Below are 27,266 nucleotides of genomic sequence, written 5' to 3'. Positions count from 1 at the left end.
AGCCTCGATCTGCAAGCAGCCTCAGGGATAAGGGCAGGGCAGCCGGAGACCTCTTCAGGCGGCTCTGCCCACTCTGGCTGCGGGCTCTCTTCACGGGGAGATCCAAGATGGCGGCCTAGAGGGAGACTGCACCCCCGGTCGCTCCAGAACCCAGGAGCTAAGAGGGGGAGGCATAGAGAGACTCGGACTGAAATAGAGCCACGGGTGAGTCTGCCCACTGGGTAAAGCTCAGCCCGGGTGGCAGGCCCAGATAGAGGTGGCTTAGCGGAGCCGGGCAGGGCAGCTTGAGTCTTCCCAAGGTAGTCTTCCACACTCCGGCAGTGGGCTCTTCCCACACGGCCAGCTGCACGGTGCAGGCCCACAGTGAGAGCATTTCCGCACAGAGCCAGTTCCAAAACGTGGAACCAGCAGGGGACTAGGGGCAGTATTCTTCGAATGAGCTGCTTTATCAGATTCCTCCAAGACATCAGGCTACTGAAGGCTGGGAGGTGATACACTGGAAATCTACTGGGACACTATAAGCCAATAGTGGAAAACTGCAATATCTCAGGGTCCCACTGACAACTGACCATTATGAGAAAACAAGGGAAGAAAATGTCCCAAACAAACCTAGATACTACATCAATAAAACCCAATGACAGCACAGCAGAAGAAATGTCAGAAAGGGAGTTCAGAATGTACATAATTAAAACGATCAGGGAAGCTAATGAGGAGATGAAAGAGCAAATGCAGGCATTGAAGGAGGAGATGAAAGAGCAAATGCAGGCATTAAATGATCGCACCAATCAACAGTTAAAAGACCAAATACGGGAAGCAAGAGATCATTTCAATAAAGTGTTAGAGATACTGAAAAAAAACCAAACTGAAATCCTTGAAATGAAGGAAACAATAAACCAAGTTAAAAACTCCATAGAAAGCATAACCAATAGGATAGAACACCTGGAAGACAGAACCTCAGACATTGAAGACAAAATATTTAACCTTGAAAACAAAGTTGAACAAACAGAGAAGATGGTAAGAAATCATGAACAGAATCTCCAAGAACTATGGGATATCATGAAAAGGCCAAATTTGAGAATTATTGGGATTGAGGAAGGCTTAGAGAAACAAACCAAAGGAATGAACAATCTATTCAATGAAATAATAACAGAAAATTTCCCAAATCTGAAGAATGAAATGGAAAACCAAGTACAAGAGGCTTATAGAACTCCAAACATACAAAATTACAACAGACCCACACCAAGGCACATTATTATGAAAATACCTAACATACAAAATAAAGACAGAATTTTAAAGGCCGCGAGAGAAAAGAATCAAATTACATTCAGAGGGAAACCAATAAGAATATCAGCAGATTTTTCAATCCAGACCCTAAAAGCTAGAAGGGCCTGGAACAACATATACCAAGCCCTGAAAGAAAACGGATGCCAACCAAGAATCTTATACCCAGCAAAACTTACCTTCAAATTTGACGATGAAATAAGATCCTTCCATGATAAACAAAAGCTAAAGGAATTTACAAAAAGAAAGCCAGCATTACAGAACATTCTCAGCAAAATATTCCATGAGGAAGAGATGAAAAACAACGATGCAAATCAGCAACAGGAGGCGCTAGCCTAAAGGAATAGCCAAATAAAGGAGAAACCAAATCATGTCAAAAACAAATGAGTCAATTGACTGGGAATACAAATCATATCACAATAATAACCCTGAATGTTAATGGCCTGAATTCATCAATCAAAAGACACAGACTGGCAGATTGGATTAAAAAGAAAAATCCAACAATATGCTGCCTGCAAGAGACTCATCTCATAGAAAGAGACACCCATAGACTAAAGGTGAAAGGATGGGGAAAAACATACCATGCACACGGACACAGCAAAAAAGCTGGAGTATCCATCCTCATCTCAGATAATGTGGACTTCAAACCAAAACTAGTCAGAAGGGATAAAGATGGACATTACATGCTGCTTAAGGGAAGCATAAATCAGCAAGACATAACAATCATAAATATCTATGCCCCGAACATTGGCTCATCCACGTACGTCAAACAAATCCTTCTCAATTCCAGAAATCAAATAGACCACAACACAATAATACTAGGCGATTTTAACACACCTCTCTCACCACTGGATAGATCGTCCAAACAAAACTTGAATAAAGAAACTATAGATCTCAACAACACAATCAGCAATTTAGACTTAACGGACATATATAGAATATACCATCCAACAAAGAATGAATACACTTTCTTCTCAGCAGCACATGGATCCTTCTCTAAAATAGACCATATTTTATGCCACAAAGCTACTGTTAGTAAATACAAGAAGATAGAGATACTACCTTGTACTCTATCAGATCATAATGGATTGAAATTAGAAATAAATGACAGAATAAAAAACAGAAACTTCTCCAATACCTGGAGACTAAATAATACACTATTATATGATGAATGGATAACAGAAGACATCAGGAGGGAAATAAAAAAATTCTTAGAAGTAAACGAGAATAAAGACACATCATATCAAAATCTCTGGGACACTATGAAAGCAGTACTTAGAGGAAGATTTATTTCATGGGGTGCATTCAAAAAAAGAAGTAGAACTCAACAAATAAACGACTTAACACTACAGCTCAAAGCACTAGAAAAAGAAGAGCAGACCAATACCAAAAGTAGTAGAAGACAGGAAATAGTTAAAATCAGAGACGAAATCAACGAAATCGAAACAAAAGAAACAATCGGAAAAATTAACAAAATAAATAGTTGGTTCTTTGAAAAAATAAATAAAATTGATAAACCCTTAGCCACACTAACAAAGAGAAAGAGGGAGAAAACTCAAATTACTAAAATTCGGAATGAACAAGGAAACATCACAACAGACACGAGTGAAATACAAAACATAATTAGAAGCTATTTCGAAAATCTATACTCCAACAAAACAGAAAACCTCGAAGACATCAACAAATTTCTAGAGACATATGAACTACCTAAACTGAACGAGGAGGACATACACAACTTAAATAAACCAATTTCAAGCAATGAAATAGAAGAGGTCATCAAAAGCCTACCAACAAAGAAAAGTCCAGGACCAGATGGGTTCTCAGCCGAGTTCTACAAAACCTTTAAAGAAGAGCTCATTCCAATACTCCTCAAACTATTCCATGAAATAGAAGAGGAGGGAACCCTACCAAACTCGTTCTATGAAGCCAATATCACCCTGATACCTAAACCAGACAGAGACACATCGAGGAAAGAAAATTTCAGACCAATATCCTTAATGAACATCGATGCAAAAATTCTCAACAAAATTTTAGCAAATCGCATACAAATATATATTAAAAAGATAGTGCACCACGATCAAGTGGGTTTTATCCCAGGGATGCAAGGTTGGTTCAACATTCGGAAATCAATAAATGTCATTCACCATATCAACAGACTTAAAGTTAAGAATCACATGATTATTTCAATAGATGCAGAAAAAGCATTTGATAAAATACAGCATCCCTTCATGCTCAAAACACTAGGAAAAATTGGGGTAGTGGGAACATTCCTAAACATTATAAAGGCCATCTACGCTAAGCCCATGGCTAATATCATTCTAAATGGTGAAAAACTGAAAGCGTTCCTCCTAAAAACTGGAACAAGGCAGGGATGCCCTCTTTCACCGCTTCTATTCAACATCGTCCTTGAGACTCTAGCCAGAGCAATCAGACAAACCAAAGAAATTAAAGGGATACGAATAGGAAAAGAAGAACTCAAACTATCCCTGTTCGCTGATGACATGATTATATATTTAGAGGAACCTGGAAATTCCACCAGAAAACTTTTAGAACTCATAAGTGAATTCAGTAAAGTAGCAGGTTACAAGATCAATGCTCATAAATCCAATGCATTTTTATACATAAGTGATGAATCTTCAGAAAGAGAAATTAGGAAAACTACCCCATTCACAATAGCATCGAAAAAAATAAAATACTTGGGAATCAATCTCACAAAAGAGGTGAAAGACCTCTACAATGAGAACTACAGAACACTAAAGAAAGAAATTCAAGAAAACCTTAGAAGATGGAAAGATCTCCCAAGTTCCTGGATAGGCAGAATTAATATCGTCAAAATGGCTATACTACCTAAAGTGCTATACAGATTCAATGCAATTCCAATTAAAATCCCAATGATGTACCTTGCAGAAATAGAGCAAGCAATTATGAAATTCATCTGGAAGAATAAAAAACCTAGAATAGCTAAAGCAATCCTCAGTAGCAAGAGCGAAGCAGGGGGTATTGCAATACCAGATCTTCAACTCTACTACAAAGCAATAGTAACAAAAACGGCATGGTATTGGTACCAAAATAGACAGGTAGATCAATAGTACAGAATAGAGGACATGGACACAAACCCAAATAAATACAATTTTCTCATACTAGACAAAGGTTCCAACAATATGCAATGGAGAAAAGATAGCCTCTTCAACAAATGGTGCTGGGAAAACTGGAAAACTATATGCAATAGAATGAAATTAAACCCCTATCTCTCACCCTACACAAAACTCAACTCAAAATGGATCAAGGACCTCGGAATCAGACCAGAGACCCTGCATCTTATAGAAGAAAAAGTAGGTCCAAATCTTCAACTTGTTGGCTCAGGATCAGATTTCCTTAACAGGACTCCCATAGCACAAGAAATAAAAGCAAGAATCAACAACTGGGATAGATTCAAACTAAAAAGCTTTCTCTCAGCAAAGGAAACTATCAGAAATGTGAAGAGAGAGCCTACAGGGTGGGAGAATATCTTTGCCAACCATACCTCAGATAGAGCGCTAATTTCCAGAATCTATAAAGAACTCAAAAAACTCTACACGAAGAATACAAATAATCCAATCAACAAATGGGCTAAGGAAATGAACAGACACTTCACAGAAGAAGATGTACAAGTAATCACCAGATATATGAAAAAATGTTCAACATCCCTAGTAATAAGGGAAATGCAAATCAAAACTACCCTAAGATTTCATCTCACCCCAATTAGAATGGCGATTATCAAGAATACAAGCAACAATAGGTGTTGGCGAGGATGTGGTGAAAAAGGAACACTCATACATTGCTGGTGGGGTTGCAAATTAGTGCAGCCACTCTGGAAAGCAGTGTGGAGATTCCTCAGAAAGCTTGGAATGGAAACACCATTTGACCCAGCTATCCCACTCCTTGGCCTATACCCAAAGGACTTAAAATCAGCATACTACAGAGATACAGCCACATCAATGTTCATTGCTGCTCAATTCACCATAGCCAGATTGTGGAACCAACCTAGATGCCCTTCAGTTGATGAATGGATAAAGAAACTGTGGCATATTTATACAATGGAATATTACTCCGCAATGAAGAATGATAAAATTATGGCATTTGTAGGCAAATGGTCGAAATTGGAGAATATCATGCTAAGTGAGATAAGCCAATCTCAAAAAACTAAAGGACGAATGATCTCGCTGATAAGCGGATGAGGACATATAATGGGGGGTGGGACGGGCTAGCATTAGGTTTAGGGTTAGGTTTAGAGTTAGGCTAAGGAGAGTGGTAAGAATGAAGGAAAGAAGGACTGTGTAGAGGGAAAAGAGGGGTGGGAGGGGTGGGAGGGGTGGGAGGGGTGAGAGGGGTGGGGGGAGGGGAAAAATATAATAAACATTACCCTATGTAAACGTAAAAAATAAATAAATAAATAAAAAAAAAAGAAAGAAATAAAACAACTAATCTATCACTGCCCACCGCCTGCGGAGGCAACGATAACGCGTACGCTTCCTTTTCACACGAACAAAAAAGCCCAAAAGACAAAGACCAACGAACGACGACGACGAACAACAAACGATGAATGACCAACAATGCCCAACAAACAATTCTCCTTTATTCAAGGAAGTGTCTGGGTTATATAGCAAGCATAAGCCAATCAGAGTCAGTCTGAGATATTAGCCTATCAAGGATCAGTCTCTAGGCAGTTACAAGAATCACCTCATATACAGCAGCCAATCAGAGTTCTAAGACCAGAATCACCTCATATACAGCAGCCAATCAGAGTTCTGAGATATTAGCCTATCAAGGATCAGTCTCTAGGCAGTTACAAGAATCACCTCATATACAGCAGCCAATCAGAGTTCTAAGACAAGAATCACCTCATATACAGCAGCCAATCAGAGTTCTGAGATATTAGCCTATCAAGGATCAGTTTACAGCAGCCAATCAGAGTTACTATAAGTACGGCTTATTCTGGCAAGCTGCCAGGCGCCATCTTAGAGATCAGGCCAGGGTGCGGCTCTGGGGCCCTCAGAGCCCGCCCGTGACATTTCCCCCTTATTCTTTAAATAAAGAAAAGATGACTTGGTACCATGCCTGTCTTAGGTTGTCCATGGCAAATTACATCCTTACCCGTCATTGGAATTCTGACCTCCAGGCGTCAGAACCCTGTCTTAGGTTGGTATGCATTTCCACGGATCTTACCCATCTTTGACTACTGGTCCAGCATGCTTAGCCATACTTGGGGGGATGTGCCTGTCTCAATGGCTGTCAAAGCCTGTACTATAGCCCGTCGATGACTTCGGGCATCTTGGCGAGCTCTGATTTGGCTGCATATAACATATCCCTAAGAAGATAATAATCAGAACAGCTACTGTTCCAGCCCACTGTTATGTCAATCCCAGGGCTTTAGATAACAAAGAGAACATTTTGGATACCGATGCAACTTGAACCCTGGTGGCATTGATTATTTCAGCTTGTAGCTGACTGGTTAAATTATCAAACGTAGATAACCAATAGATAACATAGCTGCAGAGCTAAGGTTATTATAAGCAATAGGGGTGACACACACTGCTCTTAAAGGATAAACACATCCCAGTCCCAAAAGTTCTTGCAAGATATCCACTTGTTCTTGTAGTAAGTCCACTCTTCAATTTATAAGGAGTATGTCTGCTGTTAGATGTTGGTTTAGGGTCTCTTTAGTCTGTAAGGCTGCAGCTGTATTTTCGGCCAAGTGATTGTTGTTGCTGTCTGTATGGTTGTGTCAATGCTGCTGCTGCAGAGGCTGCAATGGCAGTGATCACAACTGCTGTGATGCCAAGATCTCTTCTGTTTAGCACTGGCAGTTCTGTATCTGTAACAAAGACTGGGACTGGTAGGAAGGTAGGAATACGCATTAAGACTGCCCATGAGAACCTAGAAGCATTCCAACATTGAGAGAGATTGAGAGAAACATCTTTTTTGTTTGTTAGCAAAAACATAAAAGGGAGAAAAAACACAAACTGGCGTAGGTGGAAACGTAATATTTCTGGTCCTCCTAAGAGAGCAAAGAAAGGTTGTAAGTTAGTATATCCTGAGGTCTAAGTGAAGAGTAGCCAGCTGTCGAAGGATTGACATGTCTCATGCCTAAATGAACATCATTATTTGTAAAATTATCATTAAAATTGGGAGTGAAGAAGAACCCTTGTTGAACAGGAGAAGCTGGTATAGGCAATCCCGTAGAAGCATTAGTGCTAAATATGGGAGGGAATAAAGAGGAGGTATTAGTTAAAGGCAGAGGATATGGCCAAGCTCTAACTATAGCCCATAAGTTCCGAGTCTGGCTGTCCAGTTGTGTCACTCTCATGTTGTATTGTTCTGGTCAGTCTCTCAGGAATCCAGACCGGAGTTTGTTGATCCTGTGGAAAGACACAAACAGATCCTCGGACCCAACATAAGACGGGATCCGGACCTTTCCATGCTCCAGTTAACATGTCCTTCCATCGCACCCAATGCTGTGGAGCGGGGCTGGGCGAGGTGTGACGCTCGGCAGCTGAGCGCCCATCATTGTCAAAAGTTAAAAAATTTAGAATAAAAAGAGCTAGATTTAATTTATCTTTGGGGGATCTAAAGGAGACCCCTATTCCCCCTTTTTGTTTTATTAAACAATTTTTTAGGGTAAGGTGGGTTCTTTCTGCAATACCTTGACCTTGTGGATTATAAGGAATTCCGGTAATTAATTGTATATTGAATGTGTCTGCAAACTGTTTGAAACTTTTAGATGTATAGGCAGGTCCATTGTCTGTCTTAATGATTTTTGGAATGCCCCAACAGGCAAAGGCTTGTAAACAATGTTGAATGACATTGGAAACCTTTTCTCCAGGTAATGCAGAAGCCATAATAACTCCTGAACTGGTATCAGTAGACACACGTACATATCTGAGATTACCAAATTCTAATATATGAGTTACATCCATTTGCCATATATGATTTGGCAAAAGACCTCGGGGATTAACTCCAATTGACTGTACCGGGATAAGGGGTGCACAGTGTTGACAGTTTTTGACTATCTGTCGAGCAAGGTGTTTTGGGATTTGAAATTTTCTTACTAAGGTAGTAGAATTAACATGAAATTTGTCATGGAAAAGTTTTGATTGTTCTTCCACAGAAAACACAAAGGAAGATCTAGTAGCCAAATCTACAATAGTGTTTCCTTTAGATAAAGGTCCTGGCAAATTAGTGTGGGCCCTGATATGTCCCACATAGAAAGGTTCACAACGTTGAAGGATTATTTTTTGTAGACTAGAAAAATAAGGAGCAATAGTAGAATGTGGAGAGATATAAGGTACTGTTTCCAAAACAGATAGAGAGTTGACAATAATAGGTTAAAAGGCACATTATTTAATAATTTGAAAGCCATAGTTACTGCAGCCAATTCGGTAACTTGAGCGGAGTGGGGTTGAATAATGAGAGTATAGACTTTGTCATTGATGAGAACAGCCCCAACTCCATTTTTAGATCCATCAGTAAAAACGGTTGTACAATTTTTTATAGGATTAGATCTAGTGACTTTAGGGAAAATGATGGGAGTATTTTTACAGAATTGGATCCAAGGATGTTTGGGGTAATGATTATCAAAAGTTGCAGTAGTGGTACAGTAGAGTACAGTCCAATCTGAATCATTATTTATTAGCCATGATAGTTGATTGATAGTATATGGAGTAACAATGGTTGTTGGTTGTACACCAAAGGTGGTGATACATGTTTCTATGTCTTTGAGTACTAGCTGAGCCATAGCGGTAGAATAGGACTGTAACATTTTTGTAGGAGAACTAGAGAGATGAATGCTTTGTAGTGGACCACCTTGCCATAAAACACCTGAGGGGCTATGACTCTCAGGAAAAATAATCAACATTAATGGCTGTGACAGATCACAGCGAACTATCTGACAAGATTGTAACCGTTCTTGAACCAATTGTATAGCCCTTTTTGCTTCAGGGGTAAGACTTCTACTAGAATTTAAATCAGAGTCACCTTTAAGGATGTTAAATAAAGGCTTTAACTCTCCTGTAGATAATTTTAAATAAGGTCTGATCCAATTGACATCTCCAAATAATTTTTGATAATCATTTAGGGTTTTTAATTGGTCTGTTCTGATAGTAAGCTTTAAAGGTTGGACTGTAGTAGCAGACAGTTTTGTTCCTAGATAATGTTGTAGTTCTCCTGTTTGTAATTTTTCTGGTGCTATGGTTAATCCCCAAAAACTTAATTTTTCAGTCATGAACTGTAATGCCTGTGTTAGAATGTCTCTATCTTTATGACATATTAATATGTCATCCATATAATGATAGATAAGCAATTCCCGAAAGTTATTTCGAGTGGTTTTTAAAGCTTTATCTACATATATTTGACACATTGTAGGGCTATTGGCCATGCCCTGAGGCAACACTATCCATTCATATCTTTGATCGGGTTGGGAATGATTTATGGCAGGCAGAGTGAAAGCAAATCTCCAACAATCCTTTTTATGGAGGGGAATGGAGAAAAAACAGTCCTTTAAGTCTAATATAATGGTGGGCCAGTGTTTAGGTAAAGCTGAGACTAATGGTAACCCACATTGGATAGGTCCCATAGGATACATTTGATTATTCATGAGCAGCCTCTAGTTTTTCCTTAGTGAGGGGCCACTGTGGTACCCAACAAGGCTTATCGCTCAGAAACCCAGATAGGCGATGTTTTATCCTGTGGAAACACACAAACCGAGCCTTGGCTCCAGTAAAGAAAAATTTAGACTCTATAACGTAGTACAATACTCTAACAGTTGCTTAACCATAATTGTATAAACCCCTATTTTTTAAGACTAATTGTTCTAAAGAATAAAACTTAACAGACACAAAGTTAAGAGTAAATTAGTGTTTCCAAGAAATCCTTGTTATTTTACCATGTCATTTTACCATATAGATTAAACTTTGGTTTATATTAGAACATTAGTAATTCACCTTAGGAAAAACCTTAAATAGCTTTAAATGTTTCACATACATATAACCATCTTAGTTACATGCAAACTTGTTGAAACTTGCCCTTTACTTACATAGACTTTCTTAGCATCACACAAGCACTTTCTTACCCAGAAACATTTCTTTTTCCCTTTTATTAAATATATTTCCATACCCAGAACCTTTTATTTTCTCTTTCCTATTTATTGACCCCTTTTTGTTCACATTCTGAAACAACTCTTATGAAATTTCTGAATTCAGATAAATTACTCTATTTTAATAAGACTAAATCTTTTGTTGTTTATAGTACTCTAATTGAAACACAGTTGAAACTTTTGGGACCCTTTGTATATAGAATTGCACTTGTTAGGACATAACTCTTAGTAACCTTGTTTTTATAGTAGTGAGGATACAAAGTAATTGTAAGCCTTTTTATTTACCAACCTATGAAAACACCAATAATGTTTAAGTATGTTACCCCATGTAATTTAAAGAGTTAAAAGTACTCGATGTTATTTAACAATTAGCATTTTAACTTTGTAAATTAATCAGATGTCTCTACAAAAACATTTGAGTAATACCATACATGTTAACTCTAATTCACTTATTCTGCAAAAACCAAGATATCAGAGAAATGTCCTGAACAGTATTTGTTGTCTCTTTCCTGTTGAAGAAAAGTCCTAGAAACAATTGATATTAGACATTTTATTAACATCAATATTTTATTAGCTTGACCACGTAGAGACTTGCAAGTTATTTTCAAAGACATTTTACTTTTCTTAGTTTACCCAATTTGAATTGAACCTTTAAATCACGTGAATTAAAAGTATCTGGATCCATTTTTAAATTTTAATTTTAGGAGCGCTCAGTTTTGATACAGACAAAACATGACATCAGACAGCACAACATACACATAACACAAAATCAAAGGCCTTGAAACTTTATAGGTGAATCTCCATTGCAATGTAACAGATGTTCAAAAACTCTAGTTGAATCAAAAAAAAAATCATGAGCTCAAAAAAACATAATTAAAAAAGAACAAAAGTCCTGGAAAAATGATACGGCCATTCCTGGTTAGTAATCAATTCAGGTTTGGACGCAGAAAATTGTGAAACAACTATCTCCCAATATTTGTGGGGACTGGGGCTACTATATTATACTCCTTACTAGGACATGCCACTGATGGTTGGGCTGGTTCTAAGAGCTGAGAGTGCAGGGTCACCATGTGTGGTGTTTGCCCCATCTCTTCTTTAGTCTACACAGTAAATCCTCCTCTTCATCTGATCTATCCTCACATCCAGTTTCATTTTCCTTGTCTGTCTCTGATCTTATTGACGCCCCTTCTAATGCTTTTATTTCCTCCAAAACTTGACTTCCCTCTGTAAGGGGCTCAACAAATTTGTCCTTATTTGTGTCTAGACACCCTCTCACTAAAGACCATATAGCCATAGTTCCAACAGGCAGTGGATCTTGTCGATCTGCCCTATGAAGATCCTCTCCAAGATGTTCCCACTGTGGAATATTTAATAATCCTTCATCTAAAAACCAAGGAGCTACCTTCTCTATTGTATCTAAGCTAACAGTTTTGATTTTTAAAGGTGTACCATTGGCCTTAAGCAGTTCCCGTAAGGGTTGTTGCATACGAACTTTTGATATTTCAGACCCCATCTTGTACAATGTAAGCCGCGTTCCACGTGCTTATCTAGTCCTTGAACCGCCTTTCCAGGGTGTAGCCGCCTTTCGTGTGCTACTTTCACTTTAATACCTTTAATGTGGACCGCCTTTCGCTTAGTCCAGGTAGCCGCCTTTCGCGTGCTACTTTCACTTTAATACCTTTAATGTGGACCGCCTTTCGCTTAGTCCGGATAGTCGCGTACCGAGAACGTCAAGGCTGCCTTTCACTTGTTTATTTTTGGCCTTTTTATAACCGGTTTAACTTGTTAAAATTTTAGAATATCTTACCTTGTTCTCTTACTTATAAAGTTTTCATTCCCGGGTTTCGGCACCATGTATCACTGCCCACCGCCTGCGGAGGCAATGATAACACGTACGCTTCCTTTTCACACGAACAAAAAAGCCCAAAAGACAAAGACCAACGAACGACGACGACGAACGACAAACGATGAATGACCAACAATGCCCAACAAACAATTCTCCTTTATTCGAGGAAGTGTCTGGGTTATATAGCAAGCATAAGCCAATCAGAGTCAGTCTGAGATATTAGCCTATCAAGGATCAGTATCTAGGCAGTTACAAGAATCACCTCATATACAGCAGCCAATCAGAGTTCTAAGACAAGAATCACCTCATATACAGCAGCCAATCAGAGTTCTGAGATATTAGCCTATCAAGGATCAGTTTACAGCAGCCAATCAGAGTTACTATAAGTACGGCTTATTCTGGCAAGCTGCCAGGCGCCATCTTAGAGATCAGGCCAGGGTGCGGCTCTGGGGCCCTCAGAGCCCACCCCTGACACTAAACAATGTAGACAATCTCCCGGGGTTGCTGCTTGTTTAAAACAGTCATGCGCTACACCCGCTCCAGTTTTAACACAATGTTATCAGGTGATGATTAAGAAGGTAGCTATTTCAGGGCTTCACAGCGTCAGAAAACAAGGTATCAAGCCATCAACTCCCTTTTTAGGTGCAGCACTTAGATTGTAGCCATGTACTGCTTTCAACTGTAAATATTAAAAGGAAGCAAAGAGAGAGCTCTTCATTGGCCACAGGCTGCCTGAGCTCAGCATATTACATGACACTTTGGCATTATTTGCTGAGATATAGATAATTGTACTTCTTGTAAACAAGTTTCTGTGTATTTTTACTCCATCAGCAGGTTCTTGAATCAATGCCTACAGGAGATTTGACTAACATCAGTGTAAGTTGATGGAAAGTTTGAAATTTGTGCATACTTAAGAATTCTACAATCATTTTCTAATTTCCCAGTAATGGCAGCTAATTCTTTTGAATGTCATACTACTTACACCTGGTTCCCCCAAACACATTGGTTCCTTTTCTCTAACTCTAGGAGTTTATGTTTTCATAAGGATAAATAGGAATAGTTTGGGGGCAAACTAAAGAGGCCTTTCATATTTGACTCCTGGAGCCTGGGAGAACTGCAGAGTGGTTTTTACTCCTTTTGAGACACTGAGTTTCAAAATCTTTTCTTATAAATGTAATATTAAAAAGGGACCTGAACATTATTTATAGGAAAAAGCACACACATTTCAGTACATAAAATATATTTAAGTATTATTTATCAAGTCTATAAAGTATACATGGACAGTGTCTGAATTCAATAAATGCCTGTTGATAAGGATGGTGATATAGTATATAGATACACTTAAATTGTCTCACTGCAAGGGCACCTTACTGCATATAGAAAGTCAGATGCAAAAGTTGCTACATACTCTAATGTACAAAATCAAGGAAGGCAGAATTACAAATGTGTAGTATGTTGAAAATCTAACCACTCTTATTTATAAGAGTATACTTTTATGTAGCAAAAATTCTAATTGGCACATTCTCTGCCATGAACTCCTGCAATTCATAACATATCACATTTTTTTACTTAATGTATGATTTTAAGCCCCACACTTTCCTATATCCAGTATATTCAGAAAGCTATAGTCAAACAACAACCATTTCTTTTTTCTCTTCATGTAGTCAGTTTCAAAGTTCATAAAGATCTGTAGATGCTTAAATTTTTTTAAACTGAAATATCAAATTAGATGGTGTTGTAAACCAAATGCAGCACTTCTCAACATGAGTGATGATCAGTTCTTGCTATGCCCAGGTGACACTTGAAATGTTTTTCAGGCAGAGGGGAAGTCTCTATAGATCTTTGTATCAGGCCTAATCCAGCCCTATCTGAACCAAGAGAATTCAGTCTGAGTTTGTGGTTATGACTGCAATCTGTAATTATTGGAATGATGTGGAATGAGTAAATTAGTGCATGAGTCTTTAAAAGGGAATGGAATCAAGGGTAGTATCCTTGTTATGCTCTTTTCTGCTAACAGTGCTTTGTGAGTTACACTCAGGATTCAGCCTACTCTACCCCACACAATATTTTCCTTCAAAGAGGTAGAGCTCGCTGCTCAAATGCTTTGCCAACATGTGCCTGAGCATCACCTTTATGGCCCTCATAACCTATTCCAGGTCCTTTACATCCCAGAGTGTCTCTTTCTAAAGGTGCACCTATTTTTTTCATTGGAGGAGGAGTGGCTTGTCCTCCCCAGTCATGCTGGAATCCTCTGAAAGACTTCACTTCTGATTCAAGGCAGAATTATACACAGAAGCCAGATATCTTCAGCTCACCTCACTAGGTGACTGTGAAGCTCAATGTCATTACTTAGGGTTCTGCAAATAAAATTTTAAATTGAGGTGCTTCTATTGGTTTCTATAATTTGAGAGCATTTATATTGGTAATTAAGTGGCAATGCAGTTAAGCAGCTAAACAAACACAACCTTTAACCTCAAGAAGCTACAAATTAGGATAATTTACATACTGCCAGCTGTGATCAACTCTAGCATTCATAGGACTAGGGCCATACAGCAAATTTTGCAATCTCCTTCACATTTTTACTCCTCATTTGCTTCTGGAATGTTCTTAAAAAAATCCACAGAGTTTCTTGGGCTTTGTCAGTCTCATGAAAACCTTGTGTTTTTGTGAACTATATGTAAGTGTATCTATTTTTAAAAACTCATTTTACAATTAAGAAACATTAACACTTCTATAATTTTCCAGTATAAAGATCTTTAACTCTTTTATTTTACAAATTAGAAACCAGAATTACATATTAAAGGGGAAAAATGAGGATTTGAGCTTGGAATAACTAAGTGACTTTGAATAAATCACTTAATTTCTTCAAACCTTAGTTTTTGCCTCTGTAACATGGACATAATAGAACTACTGATGGTAGGATTAAATGAGATACTGGATGGTGAATGCTTCCCTTCATCACTAGAGCCCCAAATCAGGGGATAAAGCTCATGGAAGGAGGAAGCACCTTGGGAATCCTGCCCATCTCCATCTGATTCCTGAGGTGTGTGTGGGGAGGGCGTTTCTGTGCAATGGGCTAATGTCTTTCGGGCAGTTAAGGTTCTGCTTTTATAATAACTGACTTCCTTAGCTCTGAAAATAGATCCCACTAATCATAGAACATGTTCAGACTACTCGCTATTCAGCATAGGGCACATTTTGTATTGCTCTACTCAATTGGGACATTTTCTAAAGTGTGTTCACATAGTTTTTCCATTTTGTGTTCTTTAAGATCATGAACAATAACATTAATCTATTTCCCCAGAGACTCTTCCAGTGGTGATTATCCAGGGAATTTGCTAGTTTTTGTTTTTGTTTTTGTTTTTCCATGAGGGGAGATTTAAACTGATTATATTCAAACCTCCCCAGACTAAAGCTTGTCTTTGGACCTTTGACAGAAATAGAAAGAGAGTATGACAGGCCTGAAATGTTAATTAATGAATAAAAATTTTAGAAAGGATTCAAATAAATTTTTTAAAAGGGCTTAAAACAAAATTTAGGAACAAAACTATGTGCAGAAAAAACTTCTAATTAGACAAAATCAAAGTCTGGGCTAAATAATATGCATATTTAACAGGCTAGTTAAAAGACCAAATTTCTCCAAGTGTTTGCTCAAAGAAAAACTTCCTGTCTGCATAGCATTATAAACACACACACACACACACACACACACACACACACACACACAATCTCTGTAACAGTGAACCATCTTTGTGATCTGAGTTCCAACATGGAAGAATAAGTCTAAGAATATAATTTGGGATTCTTATTGAAAATAAAAACATCACTAAGGAAAGTTGCTACCATTTTGATGTGAGGTCCTACTATGGTGTGAACGTTTGTGTCTCCCTGAAATTCAAGATGATGGTATCACTAGATAGGGTCTTTGGAAGGTGATCATGTCACAAAGGTGAAGCCCTCATGAATGTCCCTTCCATCATGTAAGAACACAGAGAAAAGACACTAGCTACAAATAGGAAGCAGGTTCTCACTAGACACCACATCTGCCAACACTTTGATCTCAGACTTCTCAGCTTCCGGAACTGTGAGATATAAATTTCTGCTGTTTATAAGCAACCCAATCAATGAAATAGTCTAAGACAGATCCCTTCCAGTCAGAAAGTGAGTGGGAGCCAGCAACAATCACAAGCTGTAGGAAATAGTTCTGAGGAAACTATAGCTCAGGCCTAAATCACAGAGTTCTGAAAGACTCTTCTTTCTCTGGCTTAGTTTTCACAGAAGCTTAATCAATTTAATCCATCCTCTAGCCCTACACTTAATTTACCCACTTTACATCCCATTATCCCAGCATTCTTTGCCTGTACCAGTCAGGCCTATCTAATCTGTACTCTTTTCCCATATAAACTTTTTTCCCACTATAAAGTCTTTACTTAGGCCATGTTTTTTCTCTTTTGAATGCTCTCCCAATTTCTGTCCTGTAAATAATCTTCCTCATATTTCATGGCCTTGTTTAATTCCCATATCCTCCATAAAAACTTCCCCTGTTGCAATAGCTCGTAGAGATCTGATTTCTGTGAATTTATATGTGCTTTTACTCAGTGACATAAATTAGGGGTTGATTGTTTCTGATATGTTTTGAGTTTCCTTTTTTGTTCCCTACAATAAGATTACAGTTTCCTTGAGGTTATTATGGTAGGGATTATATATTGTATTTCTGATTTTCTGCTCGCTTTCCTCCATCTCTCCCTACATCCTACCCACGTCCAGAGGTAGTGAAGAAACACACGTAGATGAAATAGTCACCTTTGGAAGATGCTGGCACTCTTTTTGTTGCAGGGGATATGTGGAAGGCATTGTCTCCTGCAGCTCTCTGCATTGTCATGGGACCTATGAAAGGACAGAACATTAGATTTCCTGCCTCGGAGCCCAGAATGTCATCATGTCCCACAGGGAGCAGTTACTGTACAGGAAGGTGACTTAGAGGGAGGCTGAATTGGCAGTGAGGAAGTGGGAGTGCACAGTATAAACCCTTCTGCTGGACTGAATTTGGAAAGGGGAGAACTTTTGGAAAATGCTTTGTAAGGCTTATTTTCTAACAACTAGATTTGTGAGAAATGATCAACTTTGGTCTTTTTAATGGTACTTTGAGGGCAAATGCAGGACTCTCTATCCCCTTCCCAGAGCTATTGTGGCTGCACCAGGGCTCTTTCTACTCAGGAGCTCTTCCAGATCTTTCCTAGATACTCCTTTTCTTCTGGCACCACCTGTTCTTCCTTGGCATATTTTCCTCTCTTGTTGCTTGGGGCCTTTTCAGCAATCTGCCTTGATGTTGTTTATCTTTTTGGTCCTGTGTCTTAGATTCCCTTCCTTCACTCATATCTACAAGCCTTGTTCAGTGATCCCTAAGGAAGTCTATGGCTTTAATGATTTTTCCCAGGTTTTTTTTCCTCTACCCTCACAAATGTAAAAATGCAGTTATAGAAGGAACTAGTAATCCATCAAGGCAAAGGATCATTATGATCACAATATGGCACTTACATTGTTTCATAAATACTGGGCATTCTCAGCTCTCTGCATATGGAACACAATTTGTAAATTTCTCCATTGAAAACTACACTTAAATGACAAACAAATAATCAAATAAAACTAAAAAGCAGGACAAGAGAAAGTGGTTTTTTTTCTGTTTTCTGAAGGAAATTCCTGTTCATTCTTTAGGTCCTGAGCCAAATGTCCTCTGTGGGAAGATTTTTCTGTGCTCCCCACTCTTGGAAATATTGTACTTTTTCCTTCTATGCCTACTACATACCACTCATTCATCCATTTATTTATTCCTTCAGTAAATACTGAAACACTACTCTGCCATGCATGATTGCCAGGCACTGAATTTATGAACGATAAAGACAACATTTTCTCCTGTCTCTCTGGTTTGTGTTCTCAACAATAAAATGGAAGGAGTCTTTTTTTTGGGGGGGGGTGCTGGGGATTGAACCCAGGGCCTTGTGCTTACATGGCAAGCACTCTACCGACTGAGTTATCTCCCCAGCCCTGGAAGGAGTCTTAAGACAAATAAGATAATGTGCATGAGACCATAGAATAATTTCTGGCTCAGAGTGAGTACTCTGCAAATATCAGTCTTCATTAATTAGTGTTATTATAAGATGTGGCAGAGGTGTATTTGGTGTTCTGGAAACAAGACCCTCCAAATACTGATTGTGGTGGGGGAAGCCAGGAAGTTTTCATTGGAAAATTTTGAAAATGTATATTTCAATTTCAATAAGCAAAGAAGAATGAAATGAGGGTTTTAAAAAGAAACATGAGCAACATATCTTTTAAAATATCTTTTCAAAGTTGCAATAGCAGTCAGTTCTTACTAGTTTAGGTTAGGACATGTATTTTAATGATTCAATCATACTTATCTAACTTGGAAGAGAGATTACACTTCTTCTACATCACTTAGATTTTGAGGAGTCCTGCCCATTCTGATATCATATAATACTCGAGTTACAGATTGTATCTTCATGGATCTAAACTTCCTCTGGGACTGATACAGGAAAGAGCTAATTTATATCAAGTTTCAGTCCAACATGAATAAAAAGATGTCTATGAATTTGGTTCTTGAATGGAAATGTTGGAGAGTGTGACTTACTTAACTCCAAAACACTATCATCAACAAAGGGGTTACTAGTTACCAAATCTAGTGTTAGGCTGCTTTTCACCCCTGTAACCAAAATATCTGACAAGAACAACTTAGACAAGGAAACGTTTATTGGGGACTCATGGTTTCATAGGTTTAGTCCCTGGTGGGCTGACTCCATTTTTCTGGGCCCAAGTTAAGGCAGTGCATCATGGTGGAAGGTCCTAGTGAAAGAAAACTCAGCTCAGCAAATACCAACTGGGAAGCAGAGAAAGAGTGAGTCATCAGGGACAAAATGTAAACCCTAAAGTCATGCCCCCAGTGATCTGTTTCCTCTAGCCATGCCCCACGTGCCCAGAGCAATCACTCAGTAAGACCACTTCAATTATTAGTTCATCAAATGGAGTAATCCACTGATTACAGCTCTCATAATATCTTCCTTTCACCTCTGAATATTGTGCATCAATACAGGACATACTGGGGGACACCTTATATAAAAACCATAATACCTTGCTTTTTTGTTCTATGAATTTGTTAGGGAAAGTAGGTCCATTTTCTGTACTTAATATGCATCATTATTCTTCATCTTAATTTTAGTAACTGTGAAGAAGACTGAACATACACACAAGCACACAAACGCACACACATGCACACACACAAACAATTCTAAAGTTAGCAATTGCTGTTTTGCACTTACTTCAAAACCACTTATTTGATTATATCAGTTAATATTTATTATCTACTTTATAATCAACATGATGCTGGCTATTAAAAAATACAAAGGAAGATATTGGTCTTAGAATGTAATTTTTTCCTAAGTTTTATGTATCAACTAGAGAGATTTTGGTCATTTATCAGATATCTATATATATTGCCACCTTGAATAACAAATATGAAAATATCTTTGTTTTACTTTAAAACAATATTTTGTTATCAGCATAGGATTATCAAGGGAATGTTAAGGGAGATAGATGGAAGAAACATGTATTCTCTTTAATGTTAAATAAAATGTACTTATTACAGAACTAAATTAAACTGGAAAATGGAGCAATCATGAATGGACTTTCTAAATGATCAGATACAGTTCAATGCAAATATCCTATTTGTTTTTGGATATCATATTTAATACAATGCTTCTTTTTTGTAGACAACTAGTTTAAATAGATTTGAACAATTTAAATGAAATGAATTTATGTTTCAGAACTAACATTGTGAAAAAAACTATAACTTTTTTAAAAAGAATACTTTTTAATTATAATGATCAGGAAAATCATATATATGTATAAAATCAGATATATATATCATGAATAAATATTGTGTCATGAAAGCTTTAAGTATAAATAATATTAAACAATTACCAATTTCAAGTTACCTTGATATTTAAAATTGTTCTAATGTTAAATGTTGCTATGTATCTAGTTTTCTGTATGACAATCATGTATTCTCACCAAAAGAATTCAGCAATGGATTTATTGAGATATAACTTCATTTCATAAAAACAATGTAAGTTATTTAAAAGATTCATATTACATAAAAATTTATACACCCCTTTCTTGAAAATTAAAATTAAGAGAAACTGAATTCATGTCATATTGTACTAGGCAACAGCATGGTATTCAGTTTTTTTAAAAAAATGTTTTAGTTGTAGATGGACATAATACCTTTATTTTATTCATTTCTTTTTATGTGGTGCTGAGGATCAAACCCAGTGCTTCACATGTGCCAGGCAAGTGATCCACCACTGAGCCACAACCCCAGCCCAGTATTCAATTTTATACTAGCAGTTTCCAGTTTGGTTTATTACAACTCTATTTTTGATATATGGAACCAAATGCCAAAAATTCTGCTCAAGTAAACAATAAGGGAAATAAGAAAATGAAAACTAACAAGAAGTGATCAACTTTATAGTCTGATTTGAATCACTTGACCAATTAATTAAATTTTAACATGTAGACTTGATTTCTGGAACTACCTATGATACACTTCTACTGTGTTTTGAGGAGAACAAAGTGTACCAAGTGAAACAATTAATTTTACAGGGTGGATAATAGGATATTTCCCTGTTACCCCAGAACAATATCAGTTTAAGCTAGTTCCCTTTCACTTTCAAAGTATCCCAGGCTAAACAACAAATGATATGTCACCCTTGACATAACCATCATTATAGGCACATTTCAAATATCACCATGATTTACAAAAATTGAGAACTCTATGGTGGAGGTATGTCTGGTTCTCTTACCTAAGTTCTTTGAAAGCAGGAGCATCTTTTGCATTTTAATTGCTTACCTTGCCTGACTCAGAGCCTAGCCTACAGTAGGACCTCAATAAATGGTGGAAGAATTAATAAATACACGATTTTAAGAAGAACTGATTTCTGTAAGTCCAGTATTGTAGCTAGACAATCATCACTTCAGGGAGATCTCAATAGAGGAACTGATTTGACAAGTGACAAAAATGCTGTATGATATGGTTATCTAATCACCTCTGTGGCAAACGCCAACCTGGTTATTTCACAAACCTGTTTATAGATTAACAAAAAGAAATTCCATTTGTTACACTGACCATTCAGGAGCCCCACACTGTATTTTCAATTTGTGTTCTATTTTGATGAAGAAATGCCTCGGGAAGGTGAAAACCTATGCTACATGATTCTGTGAAGCCTGCAGCAATGGCCTCACATTAAGAAATGAAGGACATAAATTATACTTGGTGAAGCAGAAGTCAGAATAATGTGTGAAAAGAGGAAAGGAAAACAGGTTAGTGAACTAAATCAGACCTGACTTCAGTGCCCGACAACACATCAAAATGATATTTAAGGCCGCCGCCGCCAGGCGGCCTCTGGAGAGTCTGAGGAGGCGCGGGTCACTGCAGCTCCGGCGCCTCAGCGCTCGGGCCGAGTCCCGGACGAGGCCCCGGGAGCCACTCGCCCCGACCCCGCCGCCCCACGTCCTCAACATGGAGGCAGCGGGGGCGGCGGCGGCGGGGCGGGATGGGGCTGCTGCTCATGATTCTGGCGTGGCGGTGCTGGGCTCCTTCCTCACGCTGCTCGCCCAGGTCCTGCTGCTGGGTCGCAGGCAGCCCGAGCCGCCGGCGGACGAGGCGACCCGCGCGGGCGACGGCGTCCGCTACATGGAGCCGGTGCCGGCCTGTCCTGCTGCAGCACCTCTGTGGCGGCGGCGGGGCTGAGGAGCACTCCTGCGGGGCCGAGGGCTGCGCGACCCCGGCCCCAAGGCCCCGACCCCGCCGACGCGGGAGACCTGCTACTTTCTCAAGGCCCATCCTGTTCCTGTTCCCGGAGCTGCGGGAAACCGCGCTGACCCGCCGCTGGGTCACCAAGAAGATCAAGGTGGAGTTCGAGGAGCTGCTGCAGACCAAGACGGCGGGCGCCTGCTGGAGGGGCTGAGCCTGTGGGATGTGTTCCTGGGTGAGACATGCCCTTCGTCAAGACCATCCGGCTCCTGAGGCCTGTGGTGCCCTCGGCCACTGGGGAGCCTGACGGCCCGAGGGGGAGGCGCTGCCCGCCGCCTGCCCCAAGGAGCTGACCTTCCAGGCGGAGGTGGAGTACAACGGGGGCTTCCTCCTGGCCATCAACGTGGACCTGGTCTTCGGCAAGTCCGCCTACCTGTTCGTCAAACTGTCCCTAGTGGTGGGGAGGCTGCGCTTCGTGCTCACCCGCGTGCCCTTCACCCACTGGTTCTTCTCCTTCGTGGAGGACCCGCTGATTGACTTCAAGGTGCGCTCTCAGTTTGAAGGGCAGCCCATGCCCCAGCTCACCTCCATCATCGTCAACCAGCTCAATAAAATCATCAAGTGCAAGCACACGCTGCCCAATTACAAGATCAGGTTTAAGCCTTTTTTTCCATACCATACCTCGCAAGAATTTGAAGAAGATGAAGAGCATATCCGTATACAACAATGGGCACTTACTGAAGGATGTCTTAAGGTGACCTTGTTAGAATGTAGCAGATTACTCATTTTTGGATCCTATGATAGAGAAGCAACTATTCATTGCATGCTTGTGTTGAGCAGTGGAGTTTGGGAAGAAAAGCAAAGGAGTTCTATTAAGACGGTTGAATTAATAAAAGGGAATTTACAAAGTGTTGGACTTACACTTTGCCTTGTTCAGTCAACTGATGGATATGCCGTGCATATCATAATTGAAACTGTGGCCCCAAACTCACCTGCTGCAGTTGCAGATCTTCAGCGGGGAGTTCGACTCATTGCTTTTGGAGGTGTAAAAAAATAAGGACACTGCAAGTGCTGAAGTTTATCAAGCAGGCTGGTAACTGAGTCCTTGTGTACTAGGAAAGGCCCATTGGCCACAGTAATCAAGATACTGTGCTGCAAGGCAATTCTGGCCAGTTGGAAGAAAACTTTTCGTCAAGCTCATGCCAACCAAGTTATGAAGAGGAAGCTGCAGGACTGGCAGTGGATGGTGAAAATAGAGAGCTGGATTCTGAATCTGAAGACTTGGCAAGTGATGTCAGAGTACAAAACGAGTTCAAAGATGAGGCACAAGCACTAAGTCACAGTCCCAAATGTACTCCAACAACACTTACTATTAAACCTCTTGATGCTATATCCCCAGTTTTAAACAGTAAATTAGTTGCAGGAAGTAACCAGCCACCAAAAATTCCATCCAAAGAAGGAAATAAACCGCTAGCCCTAAAAACTTCTGCGGTACTAGACTCAGCACAAGTGTCAAAACCCACCCAAGGATCCACTTTCAAACCACATGTGCCACCACGACCACAATTAAAAGTTCCTTTGCCTTCTGCTGACACCCCAAATCAGGCAGAACCAGACATTCTTGTTGAAAAGCCAGAGAAGGTGCTTCTTCCTCCTCCTGCAGATAAATCTGAAAAGCAAGCAAAAACTGTGGATCACATAGAAGATGTGACTACATCCAAGCAGTTTACAAAGCAAGAAGCGACTAAAGATTTTACTTCAGAAAGTTCCTGCCCTACTAAAGACAGTTTGTATGACCATCAGATGTGGGAATCATCAGAAATTCTTTATTGGAATACGCTGGGAAAGTGGACAAGAACCAGAGCATCCTGTTGGTTTGATATAGAAGCCTGCCACAGATACCTGAATGTTGCACTGGATGCAGGGATCCTTTCAAGTTAGGGAGTCTCACCTGTTTGGGGCACATTAGTTTAAAACTGAAGAGGTGGCTTTAGGATGCTTAGCCACATCAAATATGGAATACCTTTCAAAATTCAGGCTGGAAGCCCCTGCACCTAAGGCTATGGTCACTAGAACTGCATTATGCAATCTGAGTATGCAAAAGGGCTTCAATGACAAATTTTGCTTTGGTGACATTACTATTCACTTCAAATATTTGAAGGAAGGAGAACCAGACCACCATGTAGTCACTAATATAGAGAAAGAAAAAGAAGTTCATTTGGTTGAAGAAGTTTCTACCCTCCCTAAAGAGGAGCACTTTGTTGGACAGATGGGTTCATCAGAAAATAAACATAGTTTCCAGGATACTCAGTTCCAACACTCAACTTGATGTGATTACTGTAAAAAAAAAGTTTGGACAAAAGCAGCTTCCCAGTGTATGTTCTGTGCTTATGTTTGCCATAAAAAAATGTCAAGAAAAGTGTCTAGCTGAGACTCCTCTTTGTGCAGCAATTGAGAGGCGAATAGACTGAACCCTAAAAGACCTCAGGCTGGAAGGACAGGACCCCCTCTTGGGCCTGTCTCCTCATGTTGATGCCGTAGCTAACAAGTCAGTTAAGAAAACAACAGGTTTGACAAGGTACATTATCAATAAAAGCTCTCGTTTGCTTAATTTATGTCAAGTCTCTAAAACTCACTTTTCTGAACCAGGAACTGATCCCGTAGAACCTTCACCAAAACACAAATCCAACACACCAGAAATTGAAGGTGGTGACACAGAGGTCTGTGACCCAAACAGTCCTTCCAAAGGGGGAAACAGCTCAGGAATAAAGTTAGTGAGAAAGGAAGGTGGGCTGGATGATAGTTTTTTTGTTTTTTGTTTTTTGGGGGGGTGCTGGGGATCGAACCCAGGGCCTTGTGCTTACAAGGCAAGCACTCTAGTGACTGAGCTATCTCCCCAGCCCCCTGAATGATAGTGTTTTCATTGCAGTTAAAGAAATTGGCTGTGATCTTTATAGGTGCTTGCCTACAGAGGAAAGGATTCAAAAGCTGGAGTTCATGTTGGATAACTACAGAATGAAATTGATCAGGAGTTGGAACACAATAATTCCCTTGTTAAAGAAGAAAAAGAGACAACTGATTCAAGGAAAAATCACTTCTTTCTGCTGCTTTGGCTAAATTGGGTGAAAGACAACAAGCTCTCATGCTTCTTATGATCCACTATAGGGCAGGCATTGAAGATATTGAAACTTTAGAAAGTCTGTCTTTAGACCAGCACGCCAAAAAATAAGCAAGTACACAGATGATAAAGAAGAAGACCTCGATAGTGAACTAAGCCAATTGATAGACTCTCAGCCATTCAGCAGTATCTCAGATGATCTGTTTGGCCCATCTGAGTCTGTGTAACCAGCAGGCTGTGTCAACTTTCAAATGATTGGGGAAAAGATGCATCCAAAGTACCATGGATACAACCATGTTTCAGTCCTCTTGTAATGCACCTCAGCCTGCTTCTCCAGTTATTTACTTGTATAGGATCAGGAATGAAAGTTTGTTTTCCAGTAAAAATATGACCAGTTTAATAATTGGTTGTTTCAGGTTGCATTTATAGCTATGCTTTTTGGGGGTTTATACTGGGAATTTATTTTTACTAATTTATTTTTAACTTTTTCTAATTATGTAAGCTAATTTTTCACATTTATGTATGTGTAGTGTCTCACTGTGCTATTTTTCCTTCAACTTAGTTTTTGAATTAGTGTTCAATAGGATATTGTCCAGATTCTTAGTATTTTCATTTCCATCATGGTTATAACAACGGGTTTGCTGCATGCCCAAATTGACTACAGCAATCGTTGAGGGAACAGATTTTGAATCTTTTTGTTTTGTTTTGTTTTTTGTTATGAAGTTTGTCATCTCTACTTGTTTGAGATTTTTGTTATTTTGGAACCTTGTGGGGATTTTTTTTTGTCTTTGCCAAATATAATATGGAAGCAGATGCTGCAGCTTTAGTCTGTTATGCCAATTGAGTAAAATTATTTTTAACATAAAAAATAATATTTAAGAACTCTTTTTATCTATTTTTCTCCATTTGAAATGTTTTTAGTACTCTAATATGTAACTGTTTTTTGAGAACACCTGACAGGAAAGGTACCTTCCTAACAAATTTCCAAGTGTACTGTACAGTATTGTTAACTATGGGCAGTGTGTACCGCAGATCTCTACATTTTATTCATCTTGTATGACTGAAATTTTATACTCACTTAACAGCAACTCCCAATTTTCTCCTCTGCCCAGTCTCTGGCAAACACCATTCTACTCTCTGCTCCATAAATTACACTATTTTAGACACCTCTTGTAAGTAAAATCACACGTATTTGTCTTTCTGTGACTGGCAAATTTCTTTTAGCATAATGTCCTGTAGTTTTAACTATGTTGTAGAAAGTGTCCAAATTTCATTATTTTTATGATTGAATAATATTCCATTGTATGTGTGTACCATATTTTCTTTAGACACTCATCCTTTCAAGGACATTTAGGTTGTTTCTTTATCTTGGTTTTGTATCAATAATGCTGTAATGAACATGGAAGTCTAGAAATCTTTGAATCCTGATTTCAGTTCTTTTGGATATATACCTAGAAGCAGGATTAATGAATCCTACAATCATTCTGTTTTAATATTTTGAGGAAGGTTCATTCTGTTTTCCATAGTGGCTGCACCATTTTATACTCTCAACAGCAGTGCACAAGAGTTCCAACTTCTCTGCATTCTTACTAGCCCTTGCTATCTTGTTTTGTTGAGAATAGCCATATAAACATGTGTGAGGTGATAGCTCATTGTGAGTTTTGACTTGCATTTCCCTGATGATTAGTGATGTTGAGCATCTTTTCATATATGTGTTGGCCATTTTTATGTCTTCTTTGGAGAAATATCTAGTGCTATATTTACTCCCTTCTGAATGCTAATTAGTAGAAAGCAATAACTGACACTGCTTTTTTACATTATAATTCGAAGAGAATGTCATTCTGTGTGCCTCCTTCCTGTGGGCCAAATTTAGAACACAAAGAAATTGCCATACAGAGTAAGACTGTTGTGCATTCAGCCAGTGCACGGTTCGCAACAGAGGCTGAGGATGTGGGCCAGTTGGCGTTGTCCTTCACATCAGCCTTTGTAATTAAGCATAACTCTAACCCTCTCAGAAACCATTTATGACTCTGTCATTCAAAAATGACTCAAATCCTTGCTACAATCA

The 27,266-nt window shown here is 39.0% G+C and overlaps 1 pseudogene; it reads left to right on the top strand.

Moving 5' to 3' along the window:
• Nucleotides 1-21,880: 21,880 nt before the first annotated feature.
• On the top strand, nt 21,881-25,425 carry LOC124974598 (PDZ domain-containing protein 8-like; annotated as a pseudogene).
• Nucleotides 25,426-27,266: the final 1,841 nt, after the last annotated feature.

This window comes from Sciurus carolinensis, unplaced genomic scaffold (genome assembly GCF_902686445.1).
Source record: "Sciurus carolinensis unplaced genomic scaffold, mSciCar1.2, whole genome shotgun sequence".
Taxonomy (NCBI): Eukaryota; Metazoa; Chordata; class Mammalia; order Rodentia; family Sciuridae; genus Sciurus; species Sciurus carolinensis.
Note: the sequence above shows the minus strand (reverse complement) of the source record. Positions and strands in the feature narration are given on the sequence as shown.